Source organism: Salmo trutta, chromosome 35 (genome assembly GCF_901001165.1).
Source record: "Salmo trutta chromosome 35, fSalTru1.1, whole genome shotgun sequence".
In the NCBI taxonomy this organism is placed as follows: domain Eukaryota; kingdom Metazoa; phylum Chordata; class Actinopteri; order Salmoniformes; family Salmonidae; genus Salmo; species Salmo trutta.
In genome coordinates this window covers 810,141-837,631 of record NC_042991.1, presented here as the reverse complement: position 1 = coordinate 837,631, position 27,491 = coordinate 810,141, and the positions used below count along the sequence as shown (strand labels likewise).

At 41.2% G+C, this 27,491-nt stretch overlaps 1 long non-coding RNA gene and 1 pseudogene across 1 annotated transcript; one reads left to right on the top strand and one right to left on the bottom strand.

The window, feature by feature from the left end:
- The window catches only part of LOC115174385 (polyphosphoinositide phosphatase-like), a 47,399-nt pseudogene that overhangs the window by 6,405 nt on the left and 13,503 nt on the right, over nt 1-27,491 (bottom strand).
- On the top strand, nt 10,133-10,996 carry LOC115174437 (uncharacterized). Its single transcript, XR_003871775.1, has 2 exons — nt 10,133-10,797; nt 10,927-10,996. It is a non-coding gene; the product is annotated as an uncharacterized LOC115174437 (long non-coding RNA).

Here is a 27,491-nt window from a genome sequence, read left to right as displayed (position 1 = left end):
CCCATTTTTCAAGCTAGCATATAATGTCACAAAAAACAAAACCACAGCTAAATGCAGCACTAACCTTTGATGATCTTCATCAGATGACACTCCTAGGACATTATGTTATACAATACATGCATGTTTTGTTCAATCAAGTTCATATTTATATCAAATAACAGCTTTTTACATTAGCATGTTTTGTTCAGGACTAGCATACCCACCGCAAACTTCCGGTGAATTTACTAAATTACTCACGATAAACGTTCACAAAAAACATAACAATTATTTTAAGAATTATAGATACAGACCTCCTTTATGCAATCGCGGTGTCCGATTTTAAAATAGCTTTTCGGTGAAAGCACATTTTGCCATAATCTGAGTAGATAGCTTGCCATCACGGGCTTGCTATTTTGACACCCACCAAGTTTGGTACTCACCAAACTCAGATTTACTATAAGAAAAATTGGATTACCTTTGCTGTTCTTCGTCAGAATGCACTCCCAGGACTTCTACTTAAACAACAAATGTTGGTTTGGTTCCAAATAATCCATAGTTATATCCAAATAGCGGCGTTTTGTTCGTGCGTTCAAGACACTATCCGAAGGGTAACGAAGGGTGACGCGCGGACGCGTATCGTGACAAAAAAATTACAAATATTCCATTACCGTACTTCGAAGCATGTCAAACGCTGTTTAAAATCAATTTTTATGCAATTTTTCTCATAAAATAGCAATAATATTCCGACCGGGAGTCGTTGTTTTCGTTCAAAGACTGATAATCTAAAATTGACTCTTCATGTGCACGCGTGCGCCCGTCTCATTGTTCTCAGATCGACCACTATCCAAATGCGCTACTGTTTTTCAGCCATGGGCTGCAAAGTCATCATTCAACGTTCTGGCGCCTTCTGAGAGCCTATGGGAGCCTTAGAAAATGTCACGTTACAGCAGAGATCCTTTGTTTTGGATAGAGATGACAAAGAAGGCCAAGAAATGGTCAGACAGGGTACTTCCTGTACAGAATCTTCTCAGGTTTTGGCCTGCCATTTGAGTTCTGTTATACTCACAGACACCATTCAAACAGTTTTAGAAACTTCAGAGTGTTTTCTATCCAAATCAAACAATTATATGCATATTCTAGTTACTGGGCAGGAGTAGTAACCAGATTAATCGGGTACGTTTTTTATCCGGTCGTGAAAATACTGCCCCCTATCCATAACAAGTTAACTCAAAACACTAAAGAAAAAATAACAAAGAGAAAACAAAAGCGCACAATTCTGTAAGGTACATAAACTAAACAGAAGACAACTACCCACAAACACAGGTGGAAAAAAAAAACTACTTAAGTATGCTCTCCAATTAGAGACAACGAGGACCAGCTGCCTCTAATTGGAGATCACCCCCCAAAAAACAACATAGAAATAGAAAAACTAGAACCTAAACATAGATATACAAAACATAGAAAACCACAAAACACCCCCTGTCACGTCCTGACCTACTCTACCATAGAAAATAACATCTTACTATTGTCAGGATGTGACATTGAGTCAAACCCAAATGGTTGTGCTCAATGGTTAGCGGTGTAGTGGGTTTCTCTCTCCAAGGGACAGTGTGAGGTGTGGAACGTGCCAACACACACATAAAGATACACACATGCAATACACTAAGCTCACTAATGAAGACCTGGCCACCACACTGGGACATTGACCTGATTCCCACTCTCACTCAGCAGACAGTGAAGCTACAACATAGTGAGAATGCACTTACTGAACTCAAGTGCATCACACTCTCAGGCCCTGATCCCCTCTTTTCTCTCACTCACTTCTCAACCCCTATTTTTTTCTCCCACTCACTCAATCCCAGCCAGGCCCCAGCAGAACTCTTTGTGGATATCTTATATGACCCCTGGGGATCTAGTGCACGTCATTTCACTGAACTAAATTTGCATTACACCACAATCAGATGACTCACCTGCAACGCCCAGTGTGTGTGTGTGTGTGTGTGTGTGTGTCTGTGTCTGTGTGTCTGTGAGTCTGTGAGTCTATGTGTCTGTGTACAGGGGCAGAGGGAGCAGATGGTGATGAGATGAGAAGACACAGCCAGACACTCAAACACACACAGACACACACTAGGTGTGTGTGTAGTCAACACACAAGATCAATTATATCAACCTAGGGAGCCACAAAAGTTTTAATAAAAAAATACCATGATGCAATAACATCAACCATAATAATCTCATCTAAATAAACAATTCTCCCTATAATCCAATATTACCATCTCTTCCATCAGGCCTCTCTGTCGAGTGGATCAATCCCATGACTCACTAGGATTGAGTTAAATTAATCAAGGCCCCCAGTAAAACAGTTCAGAGGCGCATTCTTCACTAAAGTCCTGAGCAGGAAGTAATGTGTTGTTTGACGAGCTGAGATGCCATTTTGTCCTCTATAAGATGGCAGTGTGACTGAAGGGAGATATGGGTCCTGTGGTGATGATAGACTGAATGGGGGAGGTGGGTGTGTGTACGCGTATGTGTGAGAGAGTGAGAGTTTGTGTGTGAGAGCATGAGTGTGAGAGTGTGTGAGTGTGTGTGTGTGTGTGTGTGTGTGTGTGTGTGTGTGTGTGTGTGTGTGTGTGTGTGTGTGTCCGCGCACATGTGCATGCATGTGTGAATAAGTATTTTCACGTGGGACTGTGTGAGGGTGATTCAGAAGAAAATTCTCTGGGAGACCCAGGGGAATTTCTACAGCTCTATTAAATCCTCCACTAAACAGGAGAGATATGAGACAGAGACAAGGAGAAGCTTTTCTAATCAACTCTGTGTCTACAGTGTTCTACAATACCAGAGGTCTGTGAAGTAAGAAATAGAGCCATGGTGATTTAAAGGGATAAAGGGAACACTTCTAAGCCAAGAACATAACACTTAGTGGTCTGTATTGAAGATTTCCCCTGTGTTCTATATCGGCTGCTCTAAGGTACTCCAAGGCAACAACAATGGGGAGTTCTACCCCTCTGCTCTCTACTTTAACTCTTCCCTAGAATGTTGTTGGAAATGAGAATGTGTCCTCAAACAACGGTGCCAGTAAATACAATTAATAAATAAATGGACACATTTACAGTGCATTGGAAAGTATTCAGACCCTTTGACTTTTTCCACATTTTGTTACGTTACAGCCTTATTCTAAAATTGATTAAATAATTACACTTCTTCCATTTAAGAATGATGGAGGCCACTGTGTTGTTGGGGAGCTTCAATTCTGCATAAATTGTTTGGTACCATTCCCCAGATCTGTGCCTCGACATAATCCTGTCTCGGAGCTTCCTTCAACCTCATGGCTTGGTTTTCGCTCTGACATGCACTGTCAACTCTGGGACCTTTTATAGACAGGTGTGTGCCTATACAAATCATGTCCAATCAATTAGATTTACCACAGGTGGACTCCAATAAAGTTGTAGAAACAGCTTGAGGATGATCAATGGAAACATGGAAAAAATTTAAATTTTGGAAGATTTTTACATTTTGAGTCTCATAGCAAAGGGTCTGAATACTTATGTAAATAAGGTATTTCTGTGTTCTTATTTTAATAAATTTGCAACCATTTCTAAAAACCTGTTTTCACTTTGCCATTATGGGATAATGTATTTAATCCATTTTGAATAAGGCTGTAACATAACAAAATGTGGAAAAAGTCAAAGGGTCTGAATACTTTCTGAATGCACTGTACATTTAGGGTTGATTTATGAGGATAATGTCCAACTCTCTACAAAGTGTTTGTCTACCAGAATACTCTACAGCCACAGTATCCACTGTAGTGCTAACAATGTGCCTTCACAGTGTGTGTGTGTGTGTGTGTGTGTGTGTGTGTGTGTGTGTGTGTGTGTGTGTGTGTGTGTGTGTGTGTGTGTGTGTGTGTACGTGCATGCGTGTGTGTGTGCAAAGTCGTGGGAGAGAGTATGTACAATTCACTTGATGTATGATATTATTAAGAGGTTGCCACTCACCGTACACTGGGTATACAAACTCATCATTGATTTTCTTTGAAATGTAAAGCTTTGGGGAAATGAAAGATGATGGGAGAGGGAGGAGGGGGGGAGAGCTGGATCTTGTTATGTAATAAGAGTTCAGATCTGGATGACGAATCAGTGTTTCCATGCTAACAGGAAGAGGCAGGGGTGGTAGGTTCATGGGGGGCAGGGCAGCTGTGGGTGGAAGGACAGACAGAGGAGTTGGCAGGGCTCACATTATCTGACAGAGAGAGCATTGAGGTAGTGGGAGCACTGGTTCAACAATAGTGGGAGAAGGGGAGGGGGTGAGGGGATGAGGATGGGGTGAAAGGAATTCACTAGTGGATAAGTAAGCAGTGGTCTCATAATTACAGGGCAGGGGTGAACGGAATGTGTGTGTGTGTGTGTGTGTGGTGTCTACCTGAGAAAGCATTGCTGTCGTAGCGGGACAGGGTCTGCATGATGTCTTCGGAGTGCTGTGTCCAGGGGGTTATCTTGCGGTAGGTCTTGACCCTGTGGCCCAGCTGGGAGCCCCTGTACTGCAGAGGCAGGGTGGCCCCCATGGTCCTCATACAGCTTCTCAAAAAGCCTGCATGGGGTAAAGGTCACACAGGGGGCACCGCAAGGTTAGAGGTTAGAGAACTGAATTTACTGTATATTTGATGTACTGAATGCTTTAAGTTCTTATGTAAGCTTTTAGTAATGTTTAAATGAATCTCTGGCAAGAGTAAGGAGTAGGGTAGGGTTTAACCTGACACAGTCCGTGTCGAACTGCAACCTTGGCTTGTCAATCATGCCCAGAGTGTAGAGCTGATAGGCAAGAGCACACTTCCCCACTATGAACTGGGCTGTGTTAGTACGGTACAGACAGTCCACACAGTTATTCCTCAACACACCCGTCTGAGGTGAGGAGAGGAAATCTCAACAACAACAAAAAACATCTCAAAGTGGGTGCTGGTAAAAGTCGGCCATCATCTCCATCTTGAGGTTTCAATGTGTGAAAATGTGTTTCAATCTGCCCACTGCACTGAGGATAGGAAACTCTGTCACCACCGATAAGCCCACTATAATTGAGAATTTCAATAAGCATTTTTCTACGGCTGGCCATGCTTTCCACCTAACTACCCCTACTGCATTCAACAGCACTGCACCCCCCACAGCTACTCGCCCAAGCCTCCCCCATTTCTCCTTCTCCCAAATCCATTCAGCTGATGTTCTGAAAGAGCTGCAAAATCTGGACCCCTACAAATCAGCTGGGCTTGACAATCTGGACCCTTTCTTTCTAAAATTATCTGCCGAAATTATTGCAACCCCTATTACTAGCCTGTTCAACCTCTCTTTCGTGTCGTCTGAGATTCCCATAGATTGGAAAGCAGCTGCTGTCATCCCCCTCTTCAAAGGAGGTGACACTCTTGACCCAAATTGCTACAGACCTATATCCATCCTATCCTGCCTTTCTAAGGTCTTCGAAAGCCAAGTCAACAAACAGATTACCGACTATTTCGAATCCCACCGCACCCTCTCCGCTATGCAATCTGGTTTCAGAGCTGGTCATGGGTGCACCTCAGCCACGCTCAAGGTCCTAAACGACATCGTAACCGCCATCGATAAGAAACAATACTGTGCTGCCGTATTCATTGACCTGGCCAAAGCTTTTGACTCTGTTAATCACCACATCCTCATCGGCAGACTTAGTAGCCTTGGTTTCTCAAACGATTGCGTCGCCTGGTTCACCAACTACTTCTCTGACAGAGTTCAGTGTGTCAAATCGGAGGGCCTACTGTCTGGACCTCTGGCAGTCTCTATGGGGGTACCACAGGGTTCAATTCTTGGGCCAACTCTTTTCTCTGTATACATAAATGATGTCGCTCTTGCTGCTGGTGAATCTCTGATCCACCTCTACGCAGACGACACCATTCTGTATACTTCTGGCCCTTCTTTGGACACTGTGTTAACAACCCTCCAGACGAGCTTCAATGCCATTCAACTCTCCTTCCGTGGTCTCCAACTGCTCCTAAACACAAGTAAAACTAAATGCATGCTCTTCAACCGATCGCTGCCTGCACCTGCCCGCCCATCCAGCATAACTTCTCTGGACGGTTCTAACTTAGAATTTGTGGACAACTACAAATACCTAGGTGTCTGGTTAGACTGTAAACTCTCCTTCCAGACTCACATCAATCATCTCCAATCCAAAGTGAAATCTAGAATTGCCTTCCTATTTCGCAACAAAGCATCCTTCACTCATGCTGCCAAACATACCCTCGTAAAACTGACCATCCTACCAATCCTCGACTTCGGCGATGTCATTTACAAAATAGCCTCCAATACCCTACTCAACAAGCTGGATGCAGTCTATCACAGTGCCATCCGTTTTGTCACCAAAGCCCCATATACAACCCACCACTGCGACCTGTATGCTCTCGTTGGCTGGCCTTCACTTCATAATCGTCGCCAAACACATTGGCTCCAGGTCATCTACAAGACCCTGCTAGGTAAAGTCCCCCCTTATCTCCGCTCACTGGTCACCATAGCAGCACCCACCTGTAGCACGCGTTCCAGCAGGTATATCTCTCTGGTCACCCCCAAAGCCAATTCCTCCTTTGGCCGCCTCTCCTTCCAGTTCTCTGCTGCCAATGATTGGAACGAATTACAAAAATCTCTGAAACTGGAAACACTTATCTCCCTCACTAGCTTTAAGCACCAGCTGTCAGAGCAGCTCACAGATCACTGCACCTGTACATAGCCCATCTATAATTTAACCCAAACAACTACCTCTTCCCCTACTGTATTTATTTATTTTATTTATTTTGCTCCTTTGCATCATATTATTTATATTTTAACTTTTAACTTTCTTCAAACTACAAATCTACCATTCCAGTGTTTTTCTTGACATACTTTATTTACTTTGCCACCATGGCATTTTTTTGCCTTCACCTCCCTTATCTCACATCATTTGCTCACATTGTATATAGTCTTATTTTTTTCTACTGCATCATTGATTGTATGTTGTTTTACTCCATGTGTAACTCTGTGTTTTTGTATGTTGTCGAACTGCTTTGCTTTATCTTGGCCAGGTCGCAATTGTAAATGAGAACTTGTTCTCAACTTGCCTACCTGGTTAAATAAAGGTGAAATAAAAAAATAAATAAAAAATGTCAACAGCCACCGTCGGTTCTGGTGTTCAATACCTTTCTAAAGCCCCTGACCCAGATCCACTGCAGATTCATAGGAAATGAACAAGACAACATAAATGACAAGACAACAACTTTTAATCCATCATTCTTCACTTATATAAGCTACAAAACAGCTAAGGGGGAAAAACATGGCTGTCATGCTAGGAGCAGCCAAGCCACAGGAAATGATATGTGCCCACTTGAGGTGAGACATCCAGCAAGGTCTCCCACCTGAGGAGAGTATGTTTAGTATGTTTGTTGAACTTTATTACTCCAATTCTCTAGAGATGGCAAAACTCTAAGTTTCTGAATCTCAACACATTTAGGACAGGTGCATCAAGGAGTAATTCTACAATGCCACAATGGCCTAAAGCACTGTATGATAACAACCAGAGGAACATAGGCTCTACTCATAGCATCTCTTTCATCTCCAAGATTACCATCCAATCTTCTCTGCTTTTCAATTTAGTCACTCTAGGCTTGCTTCATTGCCAGGTCCAGCCCCAGGCTCTTATGCAAAGCATCATACGCTAATGTTTATTCCATCCATGTCTTGATTTGATGGGGCTGAACTCAAGATGCAATCTAATCATAGCTAGAGATACAGTATTAAGACCTAGCTGTACTAGCCTGATAACAGATTATATAAGCGGTCATGCTGACATCTCATACAGGAGACAAGGTTACAGGCCAACCAAGGCTGGCTGACGAACCAGTATTGTCCTGCCTCTTCCCCAGCAGAGCCCAAAATCCTTTTCTTCCATTCTCTTTCCTGCTTTTTATTCCTTTCCTTTTAAAAAACAATTGCGGTTGTCTTAGAAGGCTGGCCCTCCAGAGAGTAGCATGGTAGCCTCCAAGTGAGAAACCCCAGAGCTACTCAGAACGTCAGATGTCTGAAAGTAAGAAAAAAATAACAAATTAAGAATTAAACAGAGGTCTCTTCATTTGCGAAGCACGTCCGCTCAGGAACTGAGACTAGAGTGGACTCAACAACCCCGCCGGAGACGAGAGAGTTGACGGATTTGTGTGTGTATGTGTATGTGTGTGTGTGTGTGCATGCGTCTGCGTTTCTTAGGAGTGAGCGCTTGCATAAAAGCGAGCGAGTGGGAGGGTGTCTGATAATGTAACATAAGGCCAGTAAATACAGACAGTAGAAGCATGGCTAGTAGGTTATGTAACCAGATGGAAATGTCAATGCATGTGATTAAGATATGCAGATATTGTGAGCAGAGCACCCCTCCACACCCTGATTCTGTATGAACTGTAATCTACTCAGAAAGTCAGGGAAACCCTGGCCATGACTATAAAGCAAGACCAACTCCCATCTTACACACCCATCCATTCCCATTACTGGATATATTTCATATCGGAAGTAAAGATTCTACATTAAATTGCTATTAATGCATGATTGTGAAATATGATTCGCTATCAGATGGAACTTTACCGCAGCCCTCTGAGGGACTGTCTAACCTTAAAGTTTTTCTCTTGTTATGTCAGTCAGTGACAGTCACTCAATTAGTCACGTCAGCTAAGACTTTTTAGATTGGTAATTTAGTCTAGCCAGCTATATAAACTGGTAGTAATCTTGGCAGAATATCGACCAGGCACGCAGGGCATGTGCCCAGGGGCCCTGACCTCCATGGGGCCCCCATTGATTTTGTTAGTCACTCTCACTCAGATATCATATTAATATGGCAGCAACATTTTCTTTACACCCCATGGCAAAATGTGTAGAATTGCAGGAAATGAAATGTAAAACTAAAAATGTTCTCTCCGTCAAGTTCGGAGCCACTCTCACCCAACCAAATCTTGCTTAGGGCCCCCAAAAGCGTGCATGTTTTCATGAGCTTGGGTCCCAGGAAAACCCTGAATTTCTCATTTGGTTCCCAGGCTTAGCAATTATCACAACTGAAACCAATTATGACAATTTAACACCAACCCCACCAACAAATCTAGTGGGTGGGTAACAATCTGAGTGTTGGGGGAGGTAGGCATAGAGGTGTAGGTTGTGTTCCCCCTTAACTGTTTAAGGATAAAACTTGGGGAGGGAAAGCTGATCCAAGATCTGGGTTCCTCCATACCATACCTCCATACCTTGGCCATGTCCCAGGCGATGTAGTCAATGGAATGTTCTGGAGGGAGGAACTGGTTGAGCTTGATGATGGCTGGGAAGAGCTCCTCAGGAAGGATCTTATCATGCTTCCTCTTCTCTCGTTTCTACATACAGACACGGAGACACAGACATTGTCAGCGTTACCCATTTAGACTGAATGAAAAGTCTCTGATTTATAAAAAAAAGGCATGAAAGTCTATGGCAATGTCATTACTTTTGTCTTGGGCAAAATTGCTTCTGCTGCAAAACTAGGTTGTTTGAACATTTCGATCCATTAACTACCTAACTAAGATCAGCTGGAGCTACGTTACAGGAGAAAAGAGGAGATGAGAGAAACTGTGAATAAGGGGTGACCACCCTACCCTCCTCCCTCCCTAACACCACTCCTCAATCCTCTGCCTGCACATGGCCAGAGCTTGTGCAAGCAATGGATGGTTGTGATAGGTTATTTCTGTCCTCGCTCCCTTGTGTCAACGTGCGCAGGACACCTGAGCAAGAAGGGGTATGTTTGTGTAATGGCGTGTAATGGCGCCGGAGAGGGGACGGCTGCCGTTTTACGTCTCCTAACCAACTGCGCTATTTCGTGTGTTTTTTCACATTGTTTGTACATAATGTTTCTGCTATTGTGTTACTTTTCATTCCATTTTTTACTTCAGCTTATTTAGTAAATATTTTCTTAACTATTTCTTGAACTTCATTTTTGGTTAATGGCTTGTAAGTAAGCATTATATGGTAAGGTCTACACCTGTTGAATTCGGCGCATGTGACAAATAACATTTTATTTGATGTGTATTTAAGGTGGATTTCAAACTGCTTATAATCACTAGCCCGGGGGTCGGCAACCCGCGGCTCTAGAGCCGCATGCGGCTCTTCAGCGCCGCCCTAGTGGCTCCCTGGAGCTTTTTCAAAAATATGAAAATGGAAAAAGATGGTGTGAATATATTTTTTGTTTTAATATAATTTATTATCCAATGCTGTAAAAATGTGTATAATAAATATTTAATTTCAACATTTCTGTCAACGAAGATTTACGTCATAGCCTGCGACACACGTTTCTTTCAGCTCGGCGTAGTGCCAGACAGGTGGCTGTTGCAAACAAACCGGCGGGAATGTCATGGGCCATGGATCCCAAAGGGAAAAAGAGAAAGATAGCTGAGGAGAACAGAGGATTCCACAATTCTTGGACCGAATCATTTGCTTTCATTGCCAATGCGGAAGGATTGCCTGCATGTTTGCTTTGTAATGAGAAGTTGTCAAATAACAAAAAGAGTAACGTGGAAAGACATTTCCATTCTTCCTGACAGTTATAGGAACATGAAGAAATATGCATTTGGAGTATTATCCATCTTTGGATCAACATACCTGTGCGAGCAGATATTCTCAAACATGAACTACATAACATCCAAATACCGCACCCGCCTCACAGATGAGAGCTTGCAGTCCTGCGTGAAGATTAAAGTTACATCTTACAGGCCCGATGTTGAGAAGATGTCCAGTGATGTCCGAAAACAGAAGTCACATTAAACGGGTAAGAACACAATCCTGTCATAGGCACATATTTAGTAACAAAGTGGCTGTTTTTATAAAGTGATTTCTGATTTTTGTCAGTATATATTTGGAATGACAGATAGGGATATTATTGTGTTTTGTTGCTCAGGTCCGAGGATGGCTGCATTGTATTGTGCGTGTCAAAAGAGAAGAGGGTGCTGCTGCACATTTGCAGAAAACTAAAGAGAAGAGGATAATGCACAGAAATTGAACTTAATTTAAACTGTATTATTTGAATTTTATATACTTTACCTTTTCAAAAGGCTGCTGTTTTATTGCACTCTGTCTGTTGCCCAGATAAGGGGGAAAAGAGAAGAGGATTGTATCGTATTATTGAGGATTGAAAAGGACTGCATTTTATTTCCATGGGGAGGTCTGAAATTACAGGAGGCCTATTATGCACGTTGCACATTTTGTTGTTGTTTTTTCGAATGTTAAAATAAAAATGACATCAAAAATCTGATTTATGTATTGTATTTCTATAATTTCATCAATGCAACGAAACATAATACATTAATATTATAATAGAAGTTAAACTTAAAGCACCATCGTACAGCAGAGTAGTCACGTGGTGCATCATTCTCTCCAGGATGCGCTGCAGGTAAAATAAACGTTTAATCATGAATGCTCATTATGTATTTGTAGCCTACTTATCATTTTGATAGTAGGCTAATATAGACACTTACAGCATGTGTTGCCTTCATTATAAGGCTTATATAAGGCTTTTAATTTTTTGCGGCTCCAGACAGATTTGTTTTTTGTTTTTTTGGTCCAATATGGCTCTTTCAACATTTTGGGTTGCCGACCCATGCACTAGCCCCTAACCAGTTTCATCTCTCTAGGGTTCCTCTTTTACACCTCTTTCTGTCAGAGTAAGCACAGCAACTGTTCTTTTCCAATGGATTGACAAAGCTAGGGATTTAGCCTATACCTTCACTAGCTAATTAACACACCAGGCTATTGTCCAATCACACAGAGATGTAATTCCAGGAATCCTGGTTTCTTAGAATAATCCTCAATTGAAATCCTTTGTCATTTTCTTGTGTCTGTCAAAACTTAATTTTCACCATGTTGGAGTTTATATCAGATTTCCCTTTTTTCTTCCTCTCCCTTTGTTTCCTCCTCCACCCCCCACAGGGAAAGAGATATCAGAGACACACACTTGAGAAAGCAGTAATGTCATCGAAAGCTTGGAAAATAATACTTTAGTTTCCAACACATATTGCAGAACCAAGAACAACAAGAACCAGGAACAATCACTTTCCTTCAAAGAGAGAATAAAACAACATGGCTGATTGAGTCATAGAAGTGCTTTTATAACCATAATAACAGAGGCCTTTGAGTTTGAAGTCAGAGCAGCAACATATTGGCAACAAAAGTACGGCTTGCGGGTCAGGTCCTCTCACTATTGCTGGAGTGGGCTATAAAAGCCAAGGCAGTAGAAGTATCTTTCATTGATTGTGGTGTCTGAAGAGGCATTGATTCCCCTATACTCATTTAGCAGTGTCGGGGCGCCGCTCAGGGTTTCAGAAAATTTGATGCAGGACATCGTGACCGGCAAGACTTTACATTTACCTGACATTTGAGAACATCCATATGTATTGGGTGCATAACGCATTAGGCCATCCACCCAGGGTGCTCAAAAACGTATTTAAGTCATTGCAATATATCTTAACAGAATAGAAATCAGCCTTTAAAGTTGTACTAAAATAAAGTAGAACGATGTTCTTATACCAACATGACCGGTTTCATTGAAAAGCAAAACATTGCACGTTGCGTCTTCATCTCTGCTATAAATCATAAATAATTTGTTTATATATATAAAAAAAAACATTTAGCCTAGAAGAACAAGTCACCTACACAGTAATAAAACAACTTAAAAATATAATATTTAATATTTAATCATTTGTGAACGACCTGTGCTAAAAGCTATTTGTATGCATTTTTTTATTAATAAATAACAAAACACAGCTAATTTCATTTAGCCTAGGTAGCATTTCTATGTAGAAGATTAAAAAATAATTTCGTGCATTTTCCCCCATATTCCATCCAGTTCGGTTTATTTTTTATAATATACTACACATGATCTTTACTGAATAAGTCCCTCCATTTATTTTTGTTTTACCACAAACTTATTTTGAGCCTCTATGGTACCGTTTTTATTGTTACGTATCTGTACCTTTAGTCCTTCCATTCCCTTTGTTAATACGGACTCTTGACATAAATTGCTTTTGTTTTAGAGATGAGTACTGAATTGCATGGCCTCTAAAGGCACATTTAAAGTGTCCCATACCATAAGCGGATCTATTATGTCAGAAAAAAGTCAGTTATAAATTCTTCTGTCCTAGTTCAAAACAAGTTATCATCCAAAATGTCCAATATCCTTGCCCACGTGGAAATTCTGTAAGAGTGATATATATGCCAATTATTTTATGGTCCAACCGTATTCTATCCCCTATCAACACTTTTTAATCTTTTGGTGCCAGAGAGAATGACATAAGAAAGTAGTCAAGACGGCTAGCTTTTATTGAGCCTCCGCCATATATATCTCAATAGGTCAGGATATTTATGCCTCCATATATCCACTAGTTCCAATATATCCATGACATTCGTGATTTCCTTAAGTGCATGAGGGTGATAGTTTGTAGTGTGATTTCCTTTACGGTCCATAGAGGTATTTAAAACCATATTATAATCTCCCACCATAATAATAGAGTCTTGTATTGCTTGTATGGTTGATCAATTATTGCATATATTTTCAAAAAAGCGTGGATCATCATTATTTGGACCGTATAGGTTAATTAGCCATATCTGTTCATGGTACAATAACATATTTAAAATCATCCATCTACCTTGAGGATCTTTTTGGACAATTTGCACATTCGGATCAAAATGACTGTTAACTAAAATCCCCCCATCCTTTTTCCACACAACTCCATCTAAAATTGTTGAATAAGTTTTCCTGTAAACAATATATATTATATTCCTTCTCTTTTAGCCAGGTAAATACTGACCGTCTTTTCTTATCTGCTAAGCCATTACAATTACAACTGGCTATACTTATTTCACCATTTACCATAATGAGATGCAAGTTACAAACCTATTTATCATTACATTTTAGTCATTTAGCAGACACTCTTATCCAGAGTGACTTACAGTAGTGAATGCATACATTTCATACAATTTCATACATTTTTTTTTTTTCTGTGCTGGCCCCCCGTGGGAATCGAACCCACAACCCTGGTGTTGCAAACACCATGCTCTACCAACTGAGCTACGATTTGATTAACCATTGTCAAGTCCTAGGTGATGGCAATCCGATCAAATCAAATCAACCCAAAAAAATATTTGTCACATGTGCCGAATACAAAAGGTAGACCTTACCGTGAAATGCTTACTTATAAGCCCTTAACCAAAAATGCAGTTTTAAGAAGATAGAGTTAAGAAAATATTGACAAAATAAACTAACTATAAAAAGTAACACAATAAAATAACAATAATGAGGATATATACAGGGGATAATGGTACCGAGTCAATTTGCAGGGGTACAGGTTAGTCGATGTAATTTGTACATGTAGGTAGGGGTAACTATGCATAGATAACAAACAGAGTAGCATTGGGGGGGGGGGGAGTGTCAATGCAAATAGTCCAGGTGGCCACTTGATTAATTGTTCAGCAGTCTTACGGCTTGGGGGTAGAAGCTGTTAAGGACACTTTTGGACCTAGACTTAGAACTCCGGTACCGCTGCCGTGTGGTTGCACGTTAGCCAATAGAACGGATGGTAGAGCTTGTTGCACCCTCGACAACTACTATGATCATTATTATTTGACCATGCTGGTCATTTATGAACATTTTAACATCTTGACCATGTTCTGTTATAATATCCACCCGGCACAGCCAGAAGAGGACTGGCCACCCCTCATAGCCTGGTTCCTCTCTAGGTTTCTTCCTAGGTTTTGGCCTTTCTAGGGAGTTTTTCCTAGGGAGTTTTTCCTAGCCACATGCATTGCTTGCTGTTTGGGGTTTTAGGCTGGGTTTCTGTACAGCACTTTGAGATATCAGCTGATGTACGAAGGGCTATATAAATAAATTTGATTTGATTTGATTTAGAGGCGGGTTACCCACTCACCGACAAATTCTCACAAGACACCCTGATCTGCGCCCCCTGTATTTCCTTATTTTCGTCATGTAAATTATGGGGATTTGGCCCTTGTCCGGGAGCAACATTATATTCTTTGCGTCAGATTCATTAAAGAATAAAGAAAAAAAATCTTAATTGAGTTCGAGGTGAGTAATCGCTGTTCTGATATCCAGAAACTCGTTTTGGTCATAAGAGATGGTAGCATCAACATTATGTACAAAATAAGTTACAGACATTGCAAAAAAAATAGCACAATTGGTTTGGGGCCTTTAAAATGGCAGCCATCCCCTCCGGCGCCATTCTTCTATTTACCCCCTTCCCCTGAAACACACACTGGTCCCCTGTTGTGACCATTTTCCCAAGCATCTCTGTGTAGTCAGACCTTTGATTATTTTATGCCACCATGGCCACAATAATGCGCCCCCTCTCTGATTGTCTGAGTGTGACCCCCTCCCCATGGGTTACTGCAGCTAGTGTTGCCAGCACTACCTGGCTGGGGGCACCCCACCGGAATCCCCACCGGCTGTGTACAAGATCCTCAATAGGAGCTTTGAGAATTTCCTTGTATATTATGCTCTCCCATCAGGGGGCTTTGTCGGACCAACCCTGCCAAGCAGGCTCAGAATCTTGAGGGGGCTGTGCCGCTTTAGTCAGTCTCTGACCGCATTCACCTTTCTGATTTGGCTGCATATCGGCTACTTACAGAAGGACCCATAAAACAGATAAGGACTTCTCCTTAGTGTATGGGTCGCTCAGGTCGGTGTCTAGGGTACAGGGTTGGGGACCGTTCCATCATGATAGGACAATAAATAAATAAACAATATTCATAATTTATTTTAAAATGTATATCCCATATCTGCACAAAATTGAAAGCTTTCTCTCACAACCTCTGCTCACAAACACACATTGGCTCTGGGATTTGCGACCTTTTTCCTTTTTCACTCACTTAACTCCACACTTTTCCAAACACCAAAAACACACACCACACCTTCCATCACAGTACATCCACACATACTGTGCCTTCTATGTCCTCTGTTTGCTGTTTTATCTCTACCATGTTGATTGAATAATTTTGTGCTCCAGTTCCTTATATTTGAAGATGTATTATTTTGCTAGTTACCCTTTCTTCTAATGCTGTCTTATCCATTTATAAAATACTATAAATGGAAAGTTAAATAAAAATTATTTTCCAACATTCCCTACATAGAATGGTATAGTGTAGTTGTAGGTTATTTCTTTAACAATTGTTGTGCTTTTCTATATATATTTTTTTTATTACAATCCCTACCATGGCTAGTATTGGGTGTTACATTATTTGACTCCTCTATGGGAACTTTGTAATATTTAGAATGGCCATGGAGTAGTCTTTGTGTCTGGGAACATTTGGTTGTCAATAGACAGTTTTTTAAATACGAGAGCAACGCGTTTCCTTTTTAATCTATTCTCCTTGAAGATTGGGTACAGAACTTTGCCACATTCTGCAATTTCCTTCGGGAACTGATCATTCATGCCTATTTTCGTGCCAGCGAGACTTTTACCCAGGCTTTTAACCGTTATTTTATCTTTAAAGAAAGCAAATTTGGCAACGATTGGGCACATATCTCTGTCCTCTCTGTCCGAAGCGGTGTACACGTTCGAGTTGGATTTTGTTTGACAGCTTCGCGTGGGATCTGAAGCGCTGTAAGAAAGAATTCCTTCATCACACTTTCAGGAACTTCTCCTTATTGTTCTTGGATACCAATAAGTATCAGCTTTTCTCTCATAGATCTAGTCTGTATGTCAAGTAAGGCTTCTCTCAGAAAGATTTTAAAGTTAATTAACGTTAATTTCAATCTTATTGACTGTCCCGTTTAGCTTGTTTGTTTCTTTCTCCATTGTCATAGCTTTTTTGTCACTCGTCTCAAGGGTCCTTTATATCTTTACTGACTAATTAAAGTATGCCCAGTTTGTCATTTATCAATTTTAACAGATCGGTTTCCACCCTTACCATTCCCAGTGGTGTCTGTGTCCGTCGAGGAGTCGTGTTTTCTTTTGGAGATTCATTCTCCATGTTTACTCTCTGTCATGTTTGGGTGTTGCTTGTTTTCATATTTGTCAATACATTTTTCTATCCTTATGATTTGTTTTGTGTTGTTATGCAGATTGAAAGTTATTACCCATGAGTATGTGAAGTGCTAATATTTTGTCTAACTTACAGATATTGAATATTACGTTTTTATCTTTTGGCGATCTGCACCACTGTGTTCAGTCCGCCATCTTGTTTAGGTTCTGCTATTCTAGGGGTTGGGGGACCTCAGCATTTGATTGGTGACGTTAATTAGACGATGAGAGATACTGGAATCTGGAGCTCTTGGAAGAATAAAAGCTGGGCTTAAACTTAGATTGTGGAGTCATTGGTAAACTGATCTCCTGATGTGCGTTTTTGTGTCATAGTGGTGAATTTTGTGGCGGAAGAATCAGAATTAGTTAGGTAACATAGATAATTAAGATGTCTTATCTGCATAATATGCTTATATGATATGCATGTTATTAGAATCTATCCCTTTGGACTCTGGTGTTGGCAGTTGCACTTCCTCCCTCAGTCACCAGGGGCCCAAAGAGGGGAGAAGTCAGGCTTGTCTTTCACATGTCCCTGGAGAATATCAGAAAGAATATCAGAAAGAGAAGAGGACAGGAGGGAACGTTGTCTTCACATGTGAATGTGTCTTTACCTATTTTTAAACCATGTGAAGGAATGGAGTGATTAATGGGGAATCAACTACTTGTCTCCACAATGTCTGTGCGCCATTCACTCCCTCCTTTGGCCTTGAGGGAGATCAGGTCTGAGACAAGATATGTGGGGTAGTATCTGGAACCATTGTATGTCATCTCTGATGTTGCACCTATCCTGGGATAGTGTATGACCTAGAGGCTCACTTCCCTCAGTGAGCTTGTCCAGGCGTGTGGTCAAGAAGGGGTTTTAATTGAGATGGGAGTATCTGGAGTTGACAATTGATTTATGCCATAGAATGAATTGGTGTTTCTGAGCTATGAAGTACCAGGAACGAGATCGGACCCTTGTTTTAGGGGCCAGACTCTGAACAATAAGAACAGTCTTCGTAGAAAATGCTATCTGGCTGTGGGATATTTTTTTCTCATATATCAAGTTTCACCCTGTGACCCATTCCAATTTCAGCATGCTTATAGGAAAGGACACTCAAGAAGCACAGCACTTACACAAATGACTGATGATTGGCTGAGAGGAATTGATGACAAAATGATTGGGGGGGCTGTCTTTGTTAGACTTCAGTGCAGCTTTTGACATTATCAATCATTGTTTGCTGCTGGAAAATTTATGTGTTATGGCTTTACACCCCCTGCTATAATGTGGATAGAGTTACTTGTCTAACAAAACACAGAGGGCCTTCTTTAATGGAAGCCTCTCAAATATAATCCAGTTAGAATCAGGAATTCCCCTGGGTAGCCGTTTAGGCCCATTGCTTTTTTCAATGTTTACTAACGACATGCCACTGACTTTGAGTAAAGCCAGAGTGTCTATGTATGCGGATGACTCAACACTATACACGTCAGCTACTACAGTGACTGAAATGAGTGCAACACTCAAAAAACTGCAGTTAGTTTCAGAGTGGATAGCAAGGAATAAGTTAGCCCTAAATATTTATAAAAACTAAAAGCGTTGTTTTTTTAACAAAACACTCACTCAACCCGAAACCTCAACTAAATTTTGTAATAAATAATGTTGGAAATTGAGCAAGTTGAGATGACTAAACTGCTTGGAGTAACCCTAGATTGTGGACTGTCATGGTCAAAACAGATTGATGCAGTAGTAGCTAAGATGGGGAGAAGTCTGTCTATAATAAAGCGATGCTCTGCCTTCTTAACAACACTATCAACAAGGCAGGTCCTACAGACCCTAGTTTTGTCGCACCTTGACTACTATTCAGTCGTGTGGTCAGGTACCAAAAAAAATAACTAAGGAAAATTGCAATTGGCTCAGAACAGGGCAGCACGGCTGGCCCTTGGATGTACACAGAGAGCTAATATTAATAATATGCATGTCAATCTCTCCTGGCTGAAAGTGGAGGACAGATTGACTTCATCACTACTTTTATTCATGAGAGGTATTGACATGTTGAATGCACCGAGCTGTCTGTCTAAACTACTGGCACACAGCTCGGACACCAATGCATACCCAACAAGACATGTCACAAGAGGTCTCTTCACAGTCCCCAAGTCCAGAACAGACTATGGGAGTCACACAGTACTACATAGATCCATGACTACGTGGAACTCTATTCCAAATCAAGTAACTGATGCAAGCAGTAAAATTGGACTTAAAAAACAGATTAAATAAACACCTTATGGAACTGCGGAGACTGTGAAGCAACACAAACATTGGCAAAGACTCATGCATACACACACACACATACACACACACACACACACACACACATACACACACACACACACACACACACACACACACACACACACACACACACACACACACACACACACACGATAACATAAGCACTATACATACACATGGATTTAGTACTGTAGATATGTGGTAGTGGTGGAGTAGGGGCCTGAGGGCACACAGAGTGTTGTGAAATCTGTGAATGTATTGTATTGTTTTTAAAATGGTATAAACTGCCTTAATTTTGCTCGACCCCAGGAAGAGTAGCTGCTGCTTTGGCAGCAGCTAATGGGGATCCATAAAAAATACAAATACAATGCATCTGTTGTTTGTCATGTAGACTAAAAGGGCATATCTTTGCTATAAAAGATATTTGTATTCTTCGTATGTCAGAACTACTCGCCACAACACTTAGTAGTGTTGAGCCTACCAGTCTCATCATTATAGAAGCAATTACTCTACGCTTTCCATATTAATAAGTTTTGAATAAAGTAATATCCTGATTGGTGATTGACCTTGTCAATCCTCATTATTGATTACAATTTTCACGACAATTTTCTATGCTGTTAAGACTTCGAACATGTTGTATTATTTTTATCTTATTAATTATATTCTTATTCCGTAACTGTAATAAATCAGATTATTGTTCGAATGGATACGAATCATAGTCCTCACATGTCTGAGTAATGTTCCTTGAATTATTATTTGGTAAAATGTCTAATGGTAAATGTTACTCAAAATACCCATAGCATATATGCTTGGTCTCTAACTGTGCATCTCTGAGCTAAGGTTAACTCAATAATTTAACCCTTGTTTGGGTCTTTGGGCCCCATTTTCAATGTTTACAATTAATAATTTTTTCAACCTGAGACTCATTGGCCTTCGCTCATTTTCTGTGAAGAACATGTAAAATAACACATTTTCATTGAGTGCACACTGTGCACCCACCTACACGTTTATACTACATACGTGGTGTTCAGGTCCACTGGCCCTGAGGGTAATAAAAGTGTGGAAAAGTGTGTGTAGGTGAAAACAAGTAAAAATTAAACAAAAAGGTTTGCTGTGTGCCTTCACTTTGTCTTCCTCCTCCCTGGGCCTGCTCTTTCAACATAGCACCAAGAACCTGTCTGTCAACCCTGCCTGTCTGCCTGTCTCCTGCTTTCTCGCACTCTTTACCCTTTGTAGTGTGTGAAACTACACAATGTCTTGCAGGAACCTGCACAATGTTACATGATACATTATTTTGAAACATAATTTTTTACGTTGTATTTTCCCACATTCTACCACAGCCAGGTGCAAATTGGGGGAGGGACAGAACAAATAAATAGGTTTGCATGTGTGGCTCCTTACCACAATCAATCAGTATGGCAAAAATAATCTCTGCTCAAAGGGCCTTAGAAATCATGTTTGCAGAGAGAGAAACTAGTGTGGAAGGAGCGTCTTTCACTTTGGAAGATTAAGAATTTTCCGAATATGAGGATCAAGTCTCTGTCAATTCAGAGTCAGACAGTGAGTTGGAAGAAGAGGATGAGATTGACCCTCAGCCAGTCCCAGAACCAGCCCGTCAGCAGCCAGCCCCATGACCAGCACGTCAGCAACCAGCTGATCAGCAGCCTGCAGGAGGAGAAATATGGAAATAAAACAATTGTGAAATTGAATGGTATTCTTGCCCAAGGAATGAGCCACCCTGCATGGCTGCCAATGTGATAGGATGCAACCAGGGCCGACGAGGATGGCGCTTACTCATGTGCATCCCAGACACCATCCCAAAAATCATTCTGGAGTGTACTAATTTGGAAGGAAGGCGTGTTTTTGGAGAGATGGACCAAACTCATTTACATGCATACTTTGGGGTTCTTATCCTTGCTGGTGTTTTCAGATCCGATAGGGAATCCACAGAATCCCTGTGGGATGCAGAAACTGGCAGAGAACTTTTCCGTGCAGCAATGTCTCTGGAAAACTTCCACATTATTTCCAGGATTATCAGCTTCGATAACCCAGACACAGGATCAGCTTGGCGGCAGAGAGACAAGCTAGCTGCAATTAGGTCAGTGTGGGACAAGTGGGTGGACCGCCTTCCCCTGTTTTACAACTCTGGGCCCAACGTTACTGCTAATGAGCAGCTTATGCCATTTAGAGCCGCTGCCCTTTCAGGCACTACATACCATCAAAACCCGAAAATATGGAATCAAGATCTGGGCTGCCTGTGATGCTGCTTCATCATATGCGTGGAACTTGCAAGTGTTTACGGGGAAGCCAGATGAAGGAGCCCCAGAGAAGAACCAAGGGATGCGGGTTGTCCTGGATGTGACACAGGGATTCTGTGGCCATATCACATTTTTTACTTCGCACAAGCTGGGACAGGAGCTCCTCAAGAGTAAGCTGACGATGGTAGGAACCGTACGAAAAAACAAACCAGAGCTCCCACCTCAGCTGTTGAATACACAGAACAGGCCTATCAATTCCTCAAAGTTTGTGTTCACGGCCGACACGTCCCTAGTGCCCTACGTGCCAAAGAAATGCAAAAATGTGGTACTCATGAGTACGCTGCATAGGGATGGGAGAATCTGTGGCTAGGAACCTCAAAAAACAGAAATCATAATGGATTACAATGCCAAAAAAGGAGGGGTGGACAATTTCGACAAGCTCGTGGCTGGCTACAGCTGCAAAAGAAGAACCCTACGCTGGCCACTTGTGATATTCTTCAACATCTTGGACAACTCGGCGTACAACACGTTTGTCATCTGGATGGCATTGAACCCAGATTTGAACAGAGGGAAGCTTCAGAGGAGACAGCTCTTTCTCGAGGAGCTGGAAAAGGCATTGGTAAGACCTCAAATCCTGAGAAGGCAACATATCTCAAGGACCGCAGCTTCTGCAGCCATCGTCAGGAGGATTCAGGAGGAGGATGCTGGTGCCCCGTCCGCCCGACCCACAGAACCAACAACTCCAATACCGAAAGTAAGTGTGAGTGATGTTGTTGCGTGTGTGTGTGTGTGTGTGTGTGTGTGTGTGTGTGTGTGTGTGTGTGTGTGTGTGACTCTACTACCTTAGCCTGCTGTAACTATATATGTGAGTGAGATGTTAGTAAAATTCCTGAGCTTAGTGTTTTCATCATTCTAAATTGCAGCCGGTAGCAACAAGAAGCGTTGTGATGTGTGTGGACCCAAGGACAGGAAGACACAGTACACATGCATCAAGTGCAAGAAATAGTACATTTGCAACACATCCACAGTTAAACTCTGTCCTTCATGTGGTGTGTAGACCGGCCTTAATTTGTGTTCAATGTGGATCATTTTACATTTCCATAAAATACTGTATGTAAAATTTGTCCTTCCAATTTCTTCAGTTCAAAGCAATAAACATCAATAGTGATGAAAACCTTGTTTCATTTATATTTGTTCAAGTTAAACATGATTTATTCCACCCGTCTTGATTATAATTGATTTTTGTTTACAAAAGTGTAATTTAATTTTTAAAAACAAATAGCGCTTTATTTATAAATGTGATCTAGCAGAGGTAAATGGCATATACTAACCATGTATGCTGTCTATATTGCTTGTAATTGATATAAGTCAATATCTACAGTGAGGGAAAAAAGTATTTGATCCCGTGCTGATTTTGTACGTTTGCCCACTGACAAAGAAATGATCAGTCTATAATTTTAATGGTAGGTTTATTTGAACAGTGAGAGACAGAATAACAACCAAAAAATCCAGAAAAACACATGTAAAAAACGTTATAAATTGATTAGCATTTTAATGAGGGAAATAAGTATTTGACCTCCTCTCAATCAGAAAGATTTCTGGCTCCCAGGTGTCTTTTATACAGGTAACGTGCTGAGATTAGGAGCACACTCTTAAAGGGAGTGCTCCTAATCTGTTTGTTACCTGTATAAAAGACACCTGTCCACAGAAGCAATCAATCAATCAGATTCCAAACTCTCCACCATAGCCAAGACCAAAGAGCTCTCCAAGGATGTCAGGGACAAGATTGTAGACCTACACAAGGCTGGAATGGGCTACAAGACCATCGCCAAGCAGCTTGGTGAGAAGGTGACAACAGTTGGTGCGATTATTCGCAAATGGAAGAAACACAAAAGAACTGTCAATCTCCCTCGGCCTGGGGCTCCATGCAAGATCTTACCTCGTGGAGTTGCAATGATCATGAGAACGGTGAGGAATCAGCCCAGAACTACACGGGAGGATCTTATCAATGATCTCAAGGCAGCTGGGACCATAATCACCAAGAAATCAATTGGTAACACACTACGCCGTGAAGGACTGAAATCCTGCAGCGCCCGCAAGGTCCCCCTGCTCAAGAAAGCACATATACATGCCCGTCTGAAGTTTGCCAATGAACATCTGAATGATTCAGAGGACAACTGGGTGAAAGTGTTGTGGTCAGATGAGACCAAAATGGTGCTCTTTGGAATGCTGCCTATGACCCCAAGAACACCATCCCCACCGTCAAACATGGAGGTGGAAACATTATGCTTTGGGGGTGTTTTTCTGCTAAGGGGACAGGACAACTTCACCGCATCAAAAGGACGATGGACGTGGCCATGTACCGTCAAATCTTGGGTGAGAACCTCCTTCCCTCAGCCAGGACATTGAAAATGCGTCGTGGATGGGTATTCCAGCATGACAATGACCCAAAACACACGGCCAAGGCAACAAAGGAGTGGCTCAAGAAGAAGCACATTAAGGTCCTGGAGTGGCCTAGCCAGTCTCCAGACCTTAATCCCATAGAAAATCTGTGGAGGGAGCTGAAGGTTCGAGTTGCCAAACGTCAGCCTCGAAACCTTAATGACTTGTAGAAGATCTGCAAAGAGGAGTGGGACAAAATCCCTCCTGAGATGTGTGCAAACCTGGTGGCCAACTACAAGAAACGCCTGACCTCTGTGATTGCCAACAAGGGTTTTGCCACCAAGTACTAAGTCATGTTTTGCAGAGGGGTCAAATACTTATTTCCCTCATTAAAATGCAAATAATTTAAAAACATTTTTGACATGTGTTTTTCTGGATTTTTTTAATGTTATTCTGTCTCTCACTGTTCAAATAAACCTACCATTAAAATTATAGATTGATCATTTCTTTGTCAGTGGGCAAAAGTACAAAATCAGCAGGGGATCAAATACTTTTTTCCCTCACTGTAAGTATTAACCAGCGGAACGCCTCACCAATATCCAATGGTATAGAGTTGCGAGAATTACAAATACCTCAAAAATTAAAAAACTTCAATTTATCAAACATATGACTATTTTACACCATTTAAAGACAAGGCTCTCCTTTATCTAACCACATTATCCGATTTCAAAAAGGCTTTACATCGAAAGCAAAACATTAGATTATGTCAGGAGAGTACCCTCCCAAAAATAATCACACAGCCATTTTCAAAGCAAGCATATATGTCACAAAAACCAAAACCACAGCTAAATGCAGCACTAACCTTTGATGATCTTCATCAGATGACACTCCTAGGACATTATGTTATATAATACATGCATGTTTTGTTCAATCAAGTTTATATTTATATCAAAAACCAGCTTTTTACATTAGCATGTGTTGTTCAGAAATGGCATACCCACCGCAAACTTCCGTTGAATTTACTAAATTACTCACGATAAATGTTCACAAAAAACATAACAATTATTTTAAGAATTATAGATACAGAACTCCTTTATGCAATCGCGGTGTCAGATTTTAAAATAGCTTTCGGTGAAAGCACATTTTGCAATATTCTGAGTAGATAGCCCGGCCATCACGGCTAGCTAATTTGACACCCACCAAGTTTGGCACTCACCAAACTCAGATTTACTATAAGAAAAAGTTGATTAACTTTGCTGTTCTTCGTCAGAATGCCCTCCCAGGACTTCTACTTCAACAACAAATGTTGTTTTGGTTCGAAATAATCCAGTTATATCCAAATAGCTCCGTTTTGTTCGTGCGTTCAAGTCACTATCCGAAGGGTGACGCGTCGGCGCCTTTCGTGACAAAAATTTTCAAAATATTCCATTACCGTACTTCGAAGCAAGTCAAACCCTGTTTAAAATAAAAAATTATATTCCAACCGGGCGACGCTATATTCGTTGAAACACTGAAAGTAAAACATGGAGTCGTCTCGTGCACACGCGCTCCAGTGTTATTGTTCTCAGAAGGACCACTCACAAAAAACCCTGCTGTTTTTCTCCCAGAGACTGGAGAGCTCTCATTCCACTTTCTGGTGCCTTCCTAGAGCCAATGGAAGCCTTAGAAAATGTCACGTTACAGCAGAGATGCTGTATTTTTGATAGAGATGCCCTAGTAGGAGAACAAATTGTCAGACAGGGCACTTCCTGTATAGAATCTTCTCAGGTTTTGGCCTGCCATATGAGTTCTGTTATACTCACAGACACCATTCAAACAGTTTTAGAAACTTTAGAGTGTTTTCTATTCAAAGCTAATAATTATATGCATATTCTAGTTTCTGGGCAGGAGTAATAACCAGATTAAATCGGGTACGTTTTTTTGTCCGGCGGTGAAAATACTGCCCCCTATCCCTAATTAAGTATTTTTACACATTGTTATGGCTGTATTGTTTTAAAAACCCAATAATGTTGCGGGTCCATCAGACCCGCGAACATTGGGTGAATAACAAAAACATGAACACTACACAAGGGTTAATGCTAGGACATCGATTGCAAGATATTAACTCCTAGTCCCTTAGCCTCTTAATAATTGCATAATGGTTAACCTAAACGCGTGCATCTTATAGTATTACGAGCAGTGACGCAAGGCTTGCAATATTGGCTATACCCACTGGGTACGATTATGGGCCTATAGCGTTCACATGATAATGGAGTCAGATGGTATATCATAGTAATGTCATAGACCCCTACACTAATTCTCGGGCATCCTCAGACTAATTTCATTTCCACTTTTTACACACCCTAGAATTTATTGTATCCTGCTGGAGTTATAATGAAAAAGAAAGATGGATGAAAAGAGGAGCAGAGGGGGAGATGCACCCTGGCTTCTCTTCCATCTCATTCACAGTGGTATAGAGAGAAAAGCCCTTCAGGAAAACCAGCAGCAGTTTTTTATGCATTTATTCAGCTCTCTTGCTTGGGTTGTTGCATGTCATTCTGCCATGGAAAACATTCTTTCTTTACCACTACTTACAGTACACACACATCAGTGCTATTCAGCAATGTTTGCTGTCAACAACAGCATCTATCAATTTCCCCTTTCATCCCTCCCTCATTGGGAGAGCGGGGGAGGATAACAAAGGACAGATCCCAGTTCAGTTATTAATGTCATGACTGTGGAGTTGATTCAGTAATACATGCATATAAAAGGTCAATAACAACTTCAGTCAAGTAGTAAAGTAATTAGCAAGAACCTCTCAATGCTAAATGGTACAATGCAGTGGAGGCTCCTGAGAGGGGGAAGGGGAGGACCATCCCCTAAAAATAGTAAAACATTTAAAAAGTTATCCTTTTTAGATAAAACTATACTAAATATATCCACATGTCACAAATAATTGATTAAAACACACTGTTTTGCAATGAAGGTCTACAGTAGCTTCAACAGCACTCTGTAGGGTAGCACCATGGTGTAGTCGTAGGTAGCACCATGGTGCAGCCGGAGGACAGCTAGCTTCCGTCCTCCTCTGGGTACATTGACTTCAATACAAAACCTAGGAGGCTCCTGGTTCTCACCCCCTTCCATAGACTTACACAGTAATTATGACAACTTCCGGAGGATGTCCTCCAATCTATCAGAGCACTTACAGAATGAACTGACGTGCTTTCCACCCAATCAAAGGATCTTAGAATGAATCTAGTACTGAAAGCATAAACTACAGCTAGCTAGCACTGAAGTGCATAAAATGTGGTGAGTAGGTGACAAAGAGAGAGAAAGACAATAGTTGAACAGTTTTGAACAAATGCATTTCTTCCAAAATGAAGGAGAAGCAAGACAGAGAGTACTTTTTTTCACTTTCACTCTCTTAGCTAGTAAATGCAGCTAGCTAGTTTAGCCTTCTCAAACACCCTGCTCAAACAGAGGGATGCTATGTTAGCTAGCTGGACATGACTATCCAACACAACACTGTAACTCAAGGTAAGGT